General features: G+C 42.3%; 1 protein-coding gene across 2 annotated transcripts in view; it reads right to left on the bottom strand.

Moving 5' to 3' along the window:
* The window catches only part of ctnna2 (catenin (cadherin-associated protein), alpha 2), a 1403856-nt gene that overhangs the window by 822906 nt on the left and 566172 nt on the right, over window positions 1–14778 (bottom strand). The gene's annotated exons all lie outside the window — the stretch shown is intronic.

Genomic DNA, 14778 nt, shown 5'->3' with positions numbered 1-14778 from the left:
GGGGCAACTTTTTCACACAGAGGTTGCTGGGCATATGGAACGAGCTGCTAGAGGAGACAAATGAGGCAGGTGCTATAACAACATTTAAAATACATTTAGGCAAGCACATGGATCGGAAAGGTTTAGAGGCATATGGGCCAAACGCAGGTAGATGGGGCGAACGCAGATGGGGGCATTTTGTCAGCATGGGCAAATTGAGCCGAAGGCCTGTTTACATGCTGTATGACTCTAAGCCACCTTAATAAATTGATTTTCTGCATTCAATTGCCTAAGAGCTACAGCAAGTGGCATTGCCACACGAGTTAATGGTTCCAAGGAAAATTAACTATATCGACCCTCATAACGATGGAGGATTCTCCAACTCCACTGGAAGTTTTGGTGGAATACCTGAAAAAACATCAAGCTCAGATTGGATGAGCACGAAATCCATATGGAAATTTATCCCCCAATCCCAAACCAATGTTTTGCGATAAAAGGAGAAAGTAAAAAGAAGAATCAATACAAAGAGATGTTGAAATGTGAAATGCTCTGTTAGATCTGGCAAACTATAGTAGATTAAAGGACAAATACTTGAAGAATATGAAAGTCTACAGATGAAACAGGAACATAAACTTCTCTCTAGATTGAGTTTGTTTAAATTCTACAAAGGCTGAAAAAGACTCTTGATCCTTATCTAATCTATCTACTGTATATTACGGGAAACATCTCTGCAGAGAAAAGATTGATGTTAACAGTCAAATTTGAAATATAACATATTTGTATTTGTATTGAGGGCAGCACAGGGGTGCAGTGGTGGAGTTGCCGCCTTAAAGCACCAGAGACCCAGGTTCGATCCTGGCTACGGGTGCTATTTGTTCAGAGTTTGTACGTTCATCCTTCCAACAATATATTTTATATAATTAGAAAGAGGTTCATTAATTTATACAAGATACATAGCATGGATATTAGTTCAGTTTAGAAATACAAAATAGTAAAAGGCCCTTTGGCCCACTGAGTCGACTCTGACCATCCAGCTCCTGTTCACACGCTAATTCCATGTTATCCACTTCCTCTTCCGCTCCTTACAAACTAGGCACAATTTATCAAGGTCAATGAGCCTTCAAACCCGTATGTCTCTGGGATGTGGGGGAAACCAGAACATCCAGAGGAAACCCACACGGTCACAGCGAGAACGTGCAGAATCCACACGAACTGCACACCAGGTGAGGATTGAACACAGTCTCTGGCACTGTGAGGCAGCAGACCTACCAACTGTGCCACTGTGTCACTGTATGCGACGGTGTTTATACTGTTTAAACACCCTATATACCCCTGGTCAATCATTTAAAAATGTTATTCAGCTCTCACCACTGAATTAAGTTTTTTTTGACCGAAAGGACTGTATAAGAGGTTTTTAAATATTATTTTTCATGTCATCTCTAGTTCCTTTGCTAATATCTTATCATACTTTAACAGTGTTAACGTTATTTTAAGAAATTAAATTCCATGTTTGTCACCGTGTCCCGATTAGTCAGGCAAATGGCAACTGTTTCCTTTTGGTAATATATGCCACTGAATGGGACCAGAAAATATTGCAAATATTAATATTCCTTAAACAAAAATAACAATGGTTGTTTATTTAGTGAACATATTACCGAGAGCCTGAACAGTCCAATGAAATTTTCTATGTAAACAAACTGCAAGTGCTAAAAATGTTGACATCTGAGTTTTTTTCTGAAAGCTATTGTGGCTTAGTTGCATCTTGGAGGAAGGCAGCTGCATCCAAAGCCCGTACTGCCAGCACTGCCTCTCGCTGTGCACAGTAAACACTATTTCCAGTTAGTCCAGATCTCCAGGCAGGTATTTTTTTTTATTTAACTACAAACCAGAATGATGGTCAGCTTTGCCTCTCACTCTCTGCCTCCTAAGTCCCAAAGGTAACTGGTCCGTGTCATTCCAAATCTATTTATACAAACCATATATTTCCTGCTAGACTGCAGCCAGAGGAGGAAGACTTAAATGTCGAGACTGTCACACTATTGTACACTTCAATAAAAGTGTTACCCAGCAAAGTGAAATATCCATGACTCAAGCCAAATTAAATCTGCAGCTTTTATTTAAAGGGGACATAATGTCAGATAATGTTGTTAATACTCTTTAATGAAGAGAACAGAAATTTGCAAATATATCCAAGGATTTGAATAGATGATGGAATATAAACTAAATACACATGTATATCTATACTGATTTTTACTGAAGAAATGTCTTGATCCGTTCTTCACTCCAGAGATGCTGCCTGACCCGCTGAGTTACTCCAGCATTTTTGTGTCTATCTTTGGTGTAAACCAGCGTCTGCAGTTCCTTCATACACATACTGATGTTTACGACCTGTATTGGGTGCAGGGTCATTCTTTATCTTAACAGTACATCTTACGTGTTACAGTGTGTGATGCCACCTCTAATTAGAGGTTTTTCTCTTTTGTTTATCACTGATAAAAATGTATAACCATGCATCAAAATGGTGATCAGGTGCGAGCAATTCCATTTAATTGGCCTTTGTGAGTAAAATGCTGGTTAATCCGGACAGATATGGTGTAGTGGTTTTTATGCCTTCCAGACAACTAAACATTCCAGCCACTATTAAAGCTCAATTAACCTGCTAAACAAAGCAGAAATGTTAAGAATTAGTTGGCCACACGGCCCTCTGAATGTCTGACATTTCATTAGATAATAGTTGATTTCCAAGAATATTGTTTAGACAATGTTGCCTCCACTTTACCATCCAAAGTTACCTCCACTTTATAAAAAATACAGGTACAGGTACTACGTAAACAGCATGGAAACAGGCCCTTTCGCCTAACTTTTGTCCATGCAGAGCAAGCTTGTCCCATTTGCCTGCACCTGGTATACATCCCTCTGTAAGTTCATAAGATCATAAGTCTTATGAGCAGAAATAGGCCATTCAGCCCATCGAGTCTACTCCACCCTTCAATCATGGCAAATCTATCTCTTCCTCTCAAACCCCATCCCCATAACCTTTGACACCCTTACTAGTCAAGAATCTGACAATCTTCACTTTAAAATTACCCAATGGCTTGGCCTCCACAGCCATTTGTGGCAATGAATTCCACAGATAAACAACTCTCTGACTCAATACATTCTTCCTCATCTCATTTCTAAAGGTACATCCTTTTATTCCAATCCTTTTCCATCTAAGTAGCGATTCATATGTCTTTTAAATGGTGTATTTGGAACGGCGTTTACCATTTTATCTCGCGACTCATTCTATATATCCACTGTCTGAAAATGTTGCCTTCATGTCCTTTTTATGTCTTTTCCCTCCTCACCTTAAACCTATGCCCTCCAGTTTTAGACTTCCTTATCTTGGGAAAAGAATTGTAAGCTGCTCACATTATCTATGCCCCTCATGATTTTATAAACCTGAATAAGGTCACTTCTCAGCCTCGTACACTCCAGGGAAAAAGAAGCAGCCTATCCAGCCTCTTGTTATTACTCAAACCTTTCAGATCCAGCAACATCCTTGTAAATCTCCTCTTTCCCGTTTAATGATATCCTTCCTATAGTTGGGTGACCAAAACTGTGCACAATACTTCAAATTGTTGGGTATTGACTCTACAATCATGCATGATTGTGTCCCAACAAACCATTGAGTTTAATCCTTCCATGGTCACAAAATATAGTAGAAATTAGGTATTTGTGCAACGTAATTAAAATAGATTTGGCATGTTAAGGAAATTCCTTTCCAAAATCATCAATCTGCCGATGGCAGAGCGAGTTTGAAGTTGTCCCAAATGGCTCAAATTTCCCAAATGGTCAATTTGCAAATAATAGTCTCTTTCATTGCATATCTCCATTACATATTCATTTTATTTTATTGAAGCGAGAGGCTCCTGCATCAAAATAATGTGACACAAGTCAAGAATTTACTGGCTCCAGGTTTCTCTTAACTTCCAACCAGCTTCATTTGGGCTCAACCAATTAAAAAAGCCAAAATGTCTTCCTCCTGACTATGAAGCATAAACAGAATGCACTTACTCTACTTCATGGTGGATATGTCACCATTTTTTAACATTGTTCATCGCTTCCTTCGCCAAATACAACCAACAAACTGTGAAGTTAAAAAGATTGACAAGGACAGAATGTACTATATTGCATGAGAGAAACTGAAGGGAATTAAATCATGACTATCATTGTCAAAAGTAGCAAGTCTGCTCTGTCTTAAAGTACTGCAAAGCCTGCCCTGAGTTATTAAGAATTGGACAGCTTGAAGGTACAGAAGTCTGGACTGCCCAAAGGCATTGATGCGCTCGGTAAGATTGATAGAATTGACATTGATACAGTATCATTCATAACCACACAATGTCCCAACATGCGTTAGAACTAAAATGGTAGTTTGAAGCAAATTTATTACTGTACAATAAACACAAGTGTAACCCGAAGATAGACACAAAAAGCTGGAGTGACTCAGCGGGACAGGCAGCATCTCTGGAGAGAAGGAATGGATGACTTTTCGGGTCGAGACCCTTCTTCAGACTCAAAACGTCACCCATTCCTTCTGCCCAAAGATGAGCCAAATGAGATGAGTCGAAAGGCCAAATGGCCTCCTCCTGCACCTATTTTCTATATTTCTATGTTTCTATGCTGCCTGTCCCGCTGAGCTGAGTTACTCCAGCTTTGCTTGTCTATCTTTGGTTTATGCCAACATCTGCAGTTCCTTCTTAAACACAAGTGTAAACCTGAAATTGACAAAATAAAGTGCAGAAAAATATATAATATTGGTTTTAGTTTAGAGATACAATGCAAATAGTCCACGGTAACCAGCGATCCCCACACACTATCACAATCCCACACACACGAGGGACAATTTACAATTTTACCGAAGCCAATTCACCTACAATCTTGTACGTCTTTGGAGTGTGTGTGGAAACCGAAGTGCACGGAGAAAACCCATGCAGGGGAAAATGTACACACTCCATACAGACAGCACCCGTTGTCAGGATCAAACCCGGGTCTCTGGCACCAGAAGGCAATGGCTCTACCACTGCGCCATATGTACCGCCCCAGGATCATTCATTTTCCCATAACAACAGAGATTCAAGTCCTTTAGTTAGATAATGTAAAGTAGAGTACAATAAGTGTTCAGGACACAAGAGTATAGGGATTATGTACAGGGATTAGTGTTTAGTAATAATTTATGAGAAAACCGATAGGCACTGAGCTTCGTTTGTTGATCAATAAACAACATGTTCAAAAGTTATCAATAAAAAGCTACGGTAGTTTACATGAGCAAGAAGTAACCAAAAGCCAGTGACTGGTGCCTGGAACTATGTGTGACAATGTTTATAAGAGCCAACTATGAAAACTTATGAGGGTACACAAAAATGCTGGAGAAACTCAGCGGGTGCAGCAGCATCTATGGAGCGAAGGAAATAGGCAACTTTTCGGCCTGAAATGTTGCCTATTTCCTTCGCTCCATTGATGCTGCTGCACCTGCTGAGTTTCTCCAGCATTTTTGTGTACCTTCAATTTTCCAGCATCTGCAGTTCCTTCTTAAACACATGTTATGAGGTTGTGTTGTAGACTTCCATAAATGTATGATCCGGGTAATTCAAATGAATTATTTGTGTCTACATTGTGTCTAAATCTATTTGTTATGGCTAGATGACAAAATATGTGCACACATACAAATGTATTTTCTAATACTATATTACATGAAACAAACAAACTCAATGTATCAGGAAATACAACTATAGGGACATGAGCATGATAGATGTTGGATGAGATTATAATACGTTTTTAGAAGTTTAATTTAAATTTCATAGTGAAAATTGGGTGTTTTGATAAAGTCAGGCCAGATCCACGGTATAATTTACTCATGCAAGGCAGATTATGCCAGCATGCTGTTGTGCCTTGGCAAGTTGTTTGTTTAAATAAACCAAAACTGCCCTTTCTCCATTACTGCAGCACACTGTGCTTCACAGATTTCCCTTAAGAGCAATTGTCTCCTGAACAGTTGTACAAGCAGTCATACAAGACGATGGTGAGGCCACATTTGGAAAACAGTGTGCAGTTTTGGTCAGCCTTTGGTCATGGGAAGAAGGTTATTAAGCTGAAAATAATCCAGATATTTACGAGAATGTTGCCAGAACTCGAGGGCCTGAGCTAAAGGGAAAGATTAGGCAGGCGAGGACTTTATTAGTTGGAGCGCTGGAGGCTGAGGGGTGATCTCATAGAGGTGTATAAAATGATGAGGGGAATTGATAGGGTGAATACACAAGTCTTTTACCTGGGTACATCAAGACCAGAGGACATCCTGTAGGTTTAAGGTGAAAGGGGCAAGAATGAATAAGAAACTGAGGGGCAACTATTTCACACAGAGGGTGGTGGGCATATTGAATGAAAGGTTCAAAGGTTCACAGGTCCATTTATTGTCATGTATACCAATTACGGTACAGTGAAACTCGATTACCATACAGTCATACTAAAGAAGGCAACAAGACACACAACTACATAAAAGCTAACATAAACATCTACCACAGCGGATTCCCCGCATTCCTCACTGTGATGGAAAGCAATAAAGTCTAATCTTCTTCCTCTTTATTCTCCCGCGGTCGGGGCAGTCGAACCATCCATGTGAGGACGTGGCTCCGACGGACGAGTGGCTGAAGCAAAGAAGTCGAAGCCAAAGAACCAAATGGAAACTAGGCCAAAACGGCAAAAAAACGAAAGTCTGAAGACGAAACGCCTACAAACCGAAATAATGGGATGCCTAAAAGTAAACTAACCGAAAGGGCGGGACGCCTAAAAGCCAACGAACCGAAAAGCTGCGTCGCGTAAAAGCAAACTTACCGAATGGCCTCTGTCAAAGCGCCACCTACCCGAAAGGCGGCGTCGCCTACAGGCCAAAGGACCGACTGCCGCTCAACAGAAATGTCCAATAACGGACAAATACGTTGCCAGGGGGCGGGAGTTGTCAGCGATTGGTCCAGACCCCACGTCCATCACATCACTGTGAAGGCATGAACACCACGATATTAGGCCACAACGCGGACAGAGATACGATACGGAAAACGGTTGCATCTCCGTGAAGGTAAGAGATTCAAAAAAGTTTCCCCTAACCCCCGCCTCCCCCCCCCCTCACCCCTCACATAAAAACAAGCTAAAGGACACTAAAAGAAACATTTAACACATACTAAACAACTATAAAGAAGGAAAAGGAAGAGACAGACTGTTGGCGAGGCAGCCCTTGTGGCGCCACCTGCTGCCAAAGAAAGTAGTTTTGCCAGATATTATAACAGCTTTTAAAAAACAATTGGGCAGTTACATGGATAAGAAATATTTAGAGGGTTATGGTCCAAATGGAACTAAGTTAGATGTGGTAATTTTGATCAGCATGGACAAGTTGGGCCAAATGACCATTTCCGTTCTGTATGACTCTATGACTGTGACTCTAAAGTAAAAGACATAGCAAAGTATTCCATAGCTTTTAATGCCAGATAGACATGAACACTAAATGCCAGTCTTGTTGGGAGGCCTTAACTGAATAATAAAGCGTACCAAGAATTCTCCAGTAGAGAAATCCAATCTGCATTTATTTACAATATTAAAATTGTATCCTTGAATCCACTTAAATCTCCTGCCAAATGGAAATATAATTTCCCTATGGATCAAAACCCATGACAATGAAAAAAAATCTGTTAAATTCACATGTCAAATGAGAAAGCCTCTCAGCTATATTGAATAAATGAAAGCATTGTAGCAACTTCAAAATCCTCCTTCCCTACTCGTCTGAATGCAGCCCCTATATCCTCTTCCGCTCCGAACCGGATCACAATCCCACTGCTTTATTTTTCTATTTCTATCAGACCCAATTATTGCCGTGTTCTCTCTGATTCACTCTTTTCCAATCGCTCGCCACCCCTTCAATTACAGTCACTGGGTCAGTCTTCTCTCCCTCCATACCTACTGCAATCTCTCCATCCTCTCTCATGACCTACACTAATCACAATACCCATATCTCCTCCCTTCCTCCAATCATTACTTCTGTGAACTCTTCCCTCTTCTGTGGTAATTTCTCTGTCATTTCCTTTCCCTCCCAAACTATGTTGGCCTTCCTCATCTTCCTACAGTCACCCCTTGTCCACGCTCTCCTTATCTCCACGATTCTGATTGACATCTGGTGCCCTGGTTCACGTGGACAAGTGTCGTCATTGTTAATCCCATTCTGATTATGGGCACAGTGTTCTCTATCACATTCTGATCATGAGCGTGCTTTCCTCGTTATTCTTTCAAAGTTGGCCCATGTTCATTTCTACCCTGCCACAGCCTCGCCCTTACATCCTCTCTCTCACAATAAGCATGGATGGAATATTTCTTCCTTCCCCAAAGGAGGGCTGTAACTTCTGTCATATGATCAACACCAGAGACCATAGTTCCCAGATTTATTTTAGCTCACCGGCCCTGCAGGTCTGCAGTATTTCATTTAAATATAGTAATAGTTTTAAAAACAAGAGTCAAGAGTGTTTAATAGTCATGTGCACCGACACAGGAACAATGTTCTTCCATACAGATCAGCAATGACCTCCCTGCCCCAGCCTTGCTGGAGTTGCCTCATGTTATTCTGAACTCCCTTTTGGCTTCTGGTACTTTCAAGCCTTAAACTCTATGACGGGCGATGTATTTGTTAGTGTCAGAGCAACAAATCAATTATTTGGATAGCGTGAATGGTCCTGTTAAATGGAAGTTCCTACTTTGAACTCAGGAAAAGGCCCTTCAGCCCACGATGTCTGTGCCGAACATGATACCAGGTTATGCCCCTGTCCCACTTAGGAGACCTGAACGGAAACCTCTGGAGACTTTGCGCCCCACCCAAGGTTTCCGTGCGGTTCCTGGAGGTTTTTTGCCAGTCTCCCTACCTGCTTCCACTACCTGCATCCACCTCAAACCTCCGGGAACCGCACGGAAACCTTGGGTGGGGATCCACGTCCTTCCATTCCCTGCATATCCACATACCTATCCAGAATCCTCTTAAATACTGTCTGTTTTTATCACCAAGTGTTTGAGCAGCACTTTCCAGGCACCCACCACTTTCTTAGTTGAGAGAGATATGGGCCAAACATAGGTACGTTGCTGTAAGAATTTAGTTGTTCTATTTTCAATTAAACACTCTTGACACTCGAGATGGGACTTGATTAGATGGGGCGTCTTGGACAAGTTGGGGCGAAGGGCCTGTTTCCATGCTGTATGACTCTGTAACGCTCCATGTAAAACACCTGCCCTGCATACACACATGCTGTTTCCTGTGTGAGGATCCTGTGAGCAAGTCAAGTCAAGTCAAGTCAAGTCGTTAGGTTTATTTGTCACATACACATACGAGATCTGCAGTGAAATGAAAGTGGCAATGCTCGCGGACATTTGTGCAAAAAAACAAAGAACCAAACAACCAAACAAACTATAAACATAATCATAACATACATATACCTTTACATAAGTAAATAATGGAAGGAAAAGCAGCTGGAACGTTTCAGTAAAGAGTTAGTCCCTGGTGAGATAGGCGTTAAACAGTCCCACAATGGACTCTGGGAAGAACACAAGACACGACCCTCCCCCTCTCTGTTCTCACCCATGGCAACCCCAAGAACCGTTTGCCTGGGGGAGGCAAAAAACAGGTCCAATTCGGGAAAAAAATCCGGGAAATTCCTCTCCGACCCCAATCCAGGCGATCGACACTTGTCCAGGAGATCACTCAGGTCTTACTACACTAACCAACCAACAGAAAGGCGTCTCTCATGACATTGTTGGCTCTGGAGTTGCATCTCCTGATGTATAGTTCCTGCAGGGGGGCAAGTGAAGTTCCCATAGTGCGTTCGGCCGAATGCACTACTCTCTGCAGAGCCTTCTTGTCCTTGGCAGAGCAATTCCCAAACCAGATGGTAATGTTCCCGGACAAGATGCTTTCCACCGCCGCTGCATAGAAGCACTGAAGGATCCTCGGAGACACTCTGAATTTCCTCAATTGCCTGAGGTGGTAAAGGCACTGCCTTCCCTTACTCACGAGTGCTGAGGCGTGTGATGCCCATGTCATATCCTCGGAGATGTGGACTCCCAGATATTTAAAACAGTTCACCCTATCCACAGGATCCCCACTTATCCTCAATGGAGTGTACGTCCTCAGATGATGTGCTCTCCTAAAGTCCATGATCAGCTCCTTCGTTTTTTTGATGTTCAAGAGGAGGCTGTTGTCCTGACACCAGAGTGCCAGATCAGCCACCTCCTCCCGGTAGGCCTTCTCGTTGTTGTCTGAGATCAGGCCCACCACCACAGTGGAGCAGAGGACATAACCAACATCAACAGCTTATCATCCAAATGTCAAGCTATTGGTGTGCCACAGTATATAAAGTAAGCATCAGCAGAATGAAGGGCTGATGATTGTACATTAACTGACATTGACCTGCATGATGCATTATGCACGTTCATTTAGCTGGATCATATCTTCCCAAATAGAAGCTTCACGCTAATTTTGTGTGACCCTTCACAATATTTCTCTGTGTTGTTACCTACAAACCAATGAAAAATAGAGCTCTTGCCATTTCAGCATTGAGGGCATGGAATCCCATTCATTTCCAGCATATGATATCCCTCACTATCGGAAGTCTCCAGTTCTAACTAACCCTCATGTTCACTGTGTGGTGCTCCTTCACAAAAGAGAATGAAAAATAATTGTTTCTCTTTAAATAGACATCTCCCTTGATCATGGCCTGTGTAATGTGTGCATTTGGCTGGGTCATATTTTCCCATATCGCCCAGATACAGTCATAGAGTGAAACAGCGTGGAATCAGGCCCTTCGGCCCAACTTGCCCACACATATCCCAACTACACTAGTCCCGCCTGCCTGCATGCGGCCCATAACCCTCCAAATCTGTCCTATCCACGCACCTGTCTAACTGTTTCTTAAAAACGTTGGGATAGTCCCTGCCTCAACTATCTCCTCTGGCAGTATGTTCCATACACCCACCAAAGTGTAAAAAAGCCACTCCTCAGCCAGAGGGTGGTGAATCTGTAGAATTCATTGTCACCGACGGCTGCGGAGGCCAAGTCATTGGATATTTTTATGTCAGGGATTGATATGTTCTTGATTAGTAAGCGGGTCAAAGATTACGGGGAGAAGGCAGGAGGATGGCATTGAAAGGGAAAATTAGATCAGCTATGATCGAATGTCAGACTCGATGAGTCGAATGGCCTCATACTGCTCCTGGTCTTATGGTCTAACATTCAGTTCCTATTAACAACATAGATTCAAGTGCTTTGGGTAGATAATGTGAAATAGAATGCATTTACACCTCCGTGTTCTGACTGGAAGGAGCCCGATGCCGAAAGGTTAATCGCCACACTCAGCTTGGCAGTCACGGGTCATGTGATTGTCCACCTGCTCTGTCCTTAGAGTTGGCAGTTATCAGATTCCAGTGATAACAGCTTTACAAAAGTGCACAGTCGATGCCACTTTTGTCCTTGAGAGACACCAGCAGTGCCCACACAACTGACACCACTGAACCTAATTCCATGTCCAACTCACTGAAGTGGAGCATGAACCTGCTTACTCAGATGTGAGATCCTCTCACTGAGTCAAAGCTGCCAACTCTGGTTATACTTAGCTGGAGAGCAGCTAGGTGTGAATGTTTTTGTTCAGCTTTTAATCAAATGTTTTTAAATCTAAAATCCTGTCGAGGAACTTCACTCCTTCTGCTAAATTCTCATCTTTCTCGCTTCACTATGTGCCAGATGGCAGTGAATTGGGAACAGGAAGAAATTGATTCTATTAAATGTTCCCAATAAAACCTCTAAAAAAAAAAATCAAAAATATAATTTGGTTCCTTTTAATTCATACATAAACATGCATAATACTAAAAATGTACTTCAAATGTTTACATCTTGTGAATGTATTGTGACATAATCATTCAAATTCTAATCTCAATAGTTTATTACAACGAGAACTGCTTCAAGATTTTTTTCTGGTAAAAGTCGATGAATGAAATTACTCAAATTATGTCTTCTTTTTTCTGAAAACTCTTTCACATGGCATTGGTGGCAAGAGCTCTATTTTTAATTGCTTTGAAGGGAACAACACAGAAAGCTTGTGTTAAGGGTCACACAACATTATAGTGAGGCTTCATGATAACGTGCAATTTAGAATCCATTTAATATGAAGAGGATTTCAGTATCGCTTGGCAGCTGCCACATTTGGTTCTGCACACAAGTACGCAAAGCATTGACTTTAAGAACAAAAAGTACATGACATAACTATAATTCGTCTTTACCACTGAATTTCCTTTCTACCTCAACCCATTAACTAGGCTGGTAAATACGTACATTTTACCTGACTCTCACATGCACTTAAGCACTCCAGAGGATTATGCTATGGATTTCTGAATTGTGCCAGTTTGAGTTACAGATTATCATGGTGGCATTCCTCCATGGCTCAACACGTTGATGTGCCCACACACTGTGCAGCAAAGTGGGAAGCAGCCATGTTTTCTGCCTACGATTCCGCCCACATAGTGAGTTACCAGTCTCAGATAGACTGCATAGTGGGAGGTGAAAACACACACAATTCTTCTTCAGAGAGGAGGGATGGAAATGCAGAATAAATGTTTATACAAGAAGGTGCAATCTAAGCATAAAAATCTGCACGTGCAGCACCTTCTTTAGAAACTCAAAAATGTCTTGTTTCATGAAAGCCAAACAATGTTATCTTAAGCACAAGTCTCCTCCGTATATATCTTCACTCATGGCACAATGTACAGCCACGAGTCTCAGGTTTAAATTTTGGCTCCAATCTGCCAGCACCTGTGCCTGTTCCAAAATATAATCTGAAAATTCTTGGCCCTCTCATCTCGATAATGACTGCAGTTGGATGACCCCATACTCCCCCTTCCTGGTGCAAAAAAAACAAACTGCTGGAGGAACTCGATGGGTCAGGCAGCATCGGTGGAATGACATAGAACATGTCCAGCACAAAAACAGGCCATTCAGTCCACAATGTGCTGAATATGATGCCAAGACAAGCTCTTAAACACTTGCATGCAATCCACAGCCTTCCATTTCCTGCATATCCATAAGCCAATCTATAAATCTCTTATGTGCCACTATCGTATCTGCATCAACCACCATCCATGTACCAGCATGTTCCAGATTCTCACCACCGTTTGTGTAAAACAACATGCCCCGCACATCTCCTTTAAACTGATAGACACAAAAACCTGGAATAACTCAGCGGGTCAGGCAGCATCTCTGGAGAAATGGAATAGGAGACGTTTTGGGTCGAGACCCTTCTTCAGAGAGTCATGGACTCTCTTTAACTTTGCCCCTCTCACCTTTAAGCTGTACCCTCTAGTATTTGATTTTTCTATTCTGGGGAAAAGGGTTCTAATTGTCTACTCTATCTATGCCTCTCATAATTGTATATATTTCTATCAAATCACCCAGCAACCTCCGGAGAAAACACTACAAATATGTTCAACCTCCCCCTGTAGTTAATTTTTTGTTTATTTTAGAGATACAGTGCGGAAACAGGCCCTTCCGCCAACTGAGTCCGCACCAGCCAGTCATCCCCGCACACTAACACTACCCTACACACACTAGGGACATTCATATCAAGCCAATTAACCTACAAACCTGCACATCTTTGCAATATGGAAGGAAACCAAAGTTCTCAGAGTAAACCCACGCAGGTCACAAGGGGAGCGTACAAACTCTGTGCAGCCAGCACCCATAGTCAGGATTAAAGCTGGGTCTCTGGAGCTGTAAGGCAGTAGCTCTACCGCTACGCCACCAAGCTGCCCTATTATACTTGCTAATCCAGGCATCATTCTGCTAAAATGTGATCATTTACATTTTGGGTCAAGACCCTAAATTCAGACATAGAGTATAGAGGAAGATATCCAATATGAAGCGGTGGTGGGGAGGAATGAGGTAGAGGCAGGTAGGTAATCGGTGGAACTAAGGTGAGGATTGGGATGATGGGCAGATGGAGCCAAGTAAGGGAGACGGAGGGGTGGAGTTGGGAGACAGTGGCTGCTCGGTAATCGCTAGGGGCAGGTAATGTGAGATTTAAAAAAAAGAAGGCAGATGGAGCCAGGTGGGGGATAAGAGGGTGTGGAGATAAAAACAGGGGTTGGAAAATGATGGTGAGACACCAGTGGCTTCAGATACTGGAATCTGATAAGGAAGGTCAATGATAAGTATCATTCAGTCATTCATTCATTCATGCATTCAATCATTCATTCATTCATTCAAGTGGAAACAGACAAGGGAGATGTGATGGGCAGAAGGTACCATTTGGGAAAGGAGTTAGGAAACACAGCCGGCAAAGCAGGTAGGTGATAGGCAAGTGGATCCATTTGGGGGAGAGGAAGAAAACTGGGTGACGATGTGTGGCTGGGAGGCGATTGGGTTGGAATAACTTGGGTGATCAGAAGGGGAGAGAAAGAACCATGGCAGGAGTGGATTATCTGAGCGGGAAAATTCAATGTTCATACCATTGGGTTGCTTACGAGTTATCATTCTTCTAATTTGCATTTGCCCTCATGCTGGCAGTGGAGAAGGCCGATGACGATGACAGTGTGGGAATGGGAAAGGAAGGTGAAATGTAACCGAGAACTCAAAATGGCCACTGTGGCAGTCAGCTGTCAGCACCATCTACAAGCGAGGATAAGGATCTAGATTCAGGCTCACTGTCAGTCATATAGCACATACTATACGCCTGTACTATTTCCACTGCA

The sequence above is a fragment of the Leucoraja erinacea genome, chromosome 1 (assembly GCF_028641065.1).
Source record: "Leucoraja erinacea ecotype New England chromosome 1, Leri_hhj_1, whole genome shotgun sequence".
Taxonomy (NCBI): domain Eukaryota; kingdom Metazoa; phylum Chordata; class Chondrichthyes; order Rajiformes; family Rajidae; genus Leucoraja; species Leucoraja erinaceus.
Note: the sequence above shows the minus strand (reverse complement) of the source record. Positions and strands in the feature narration are given on the sequence as shown.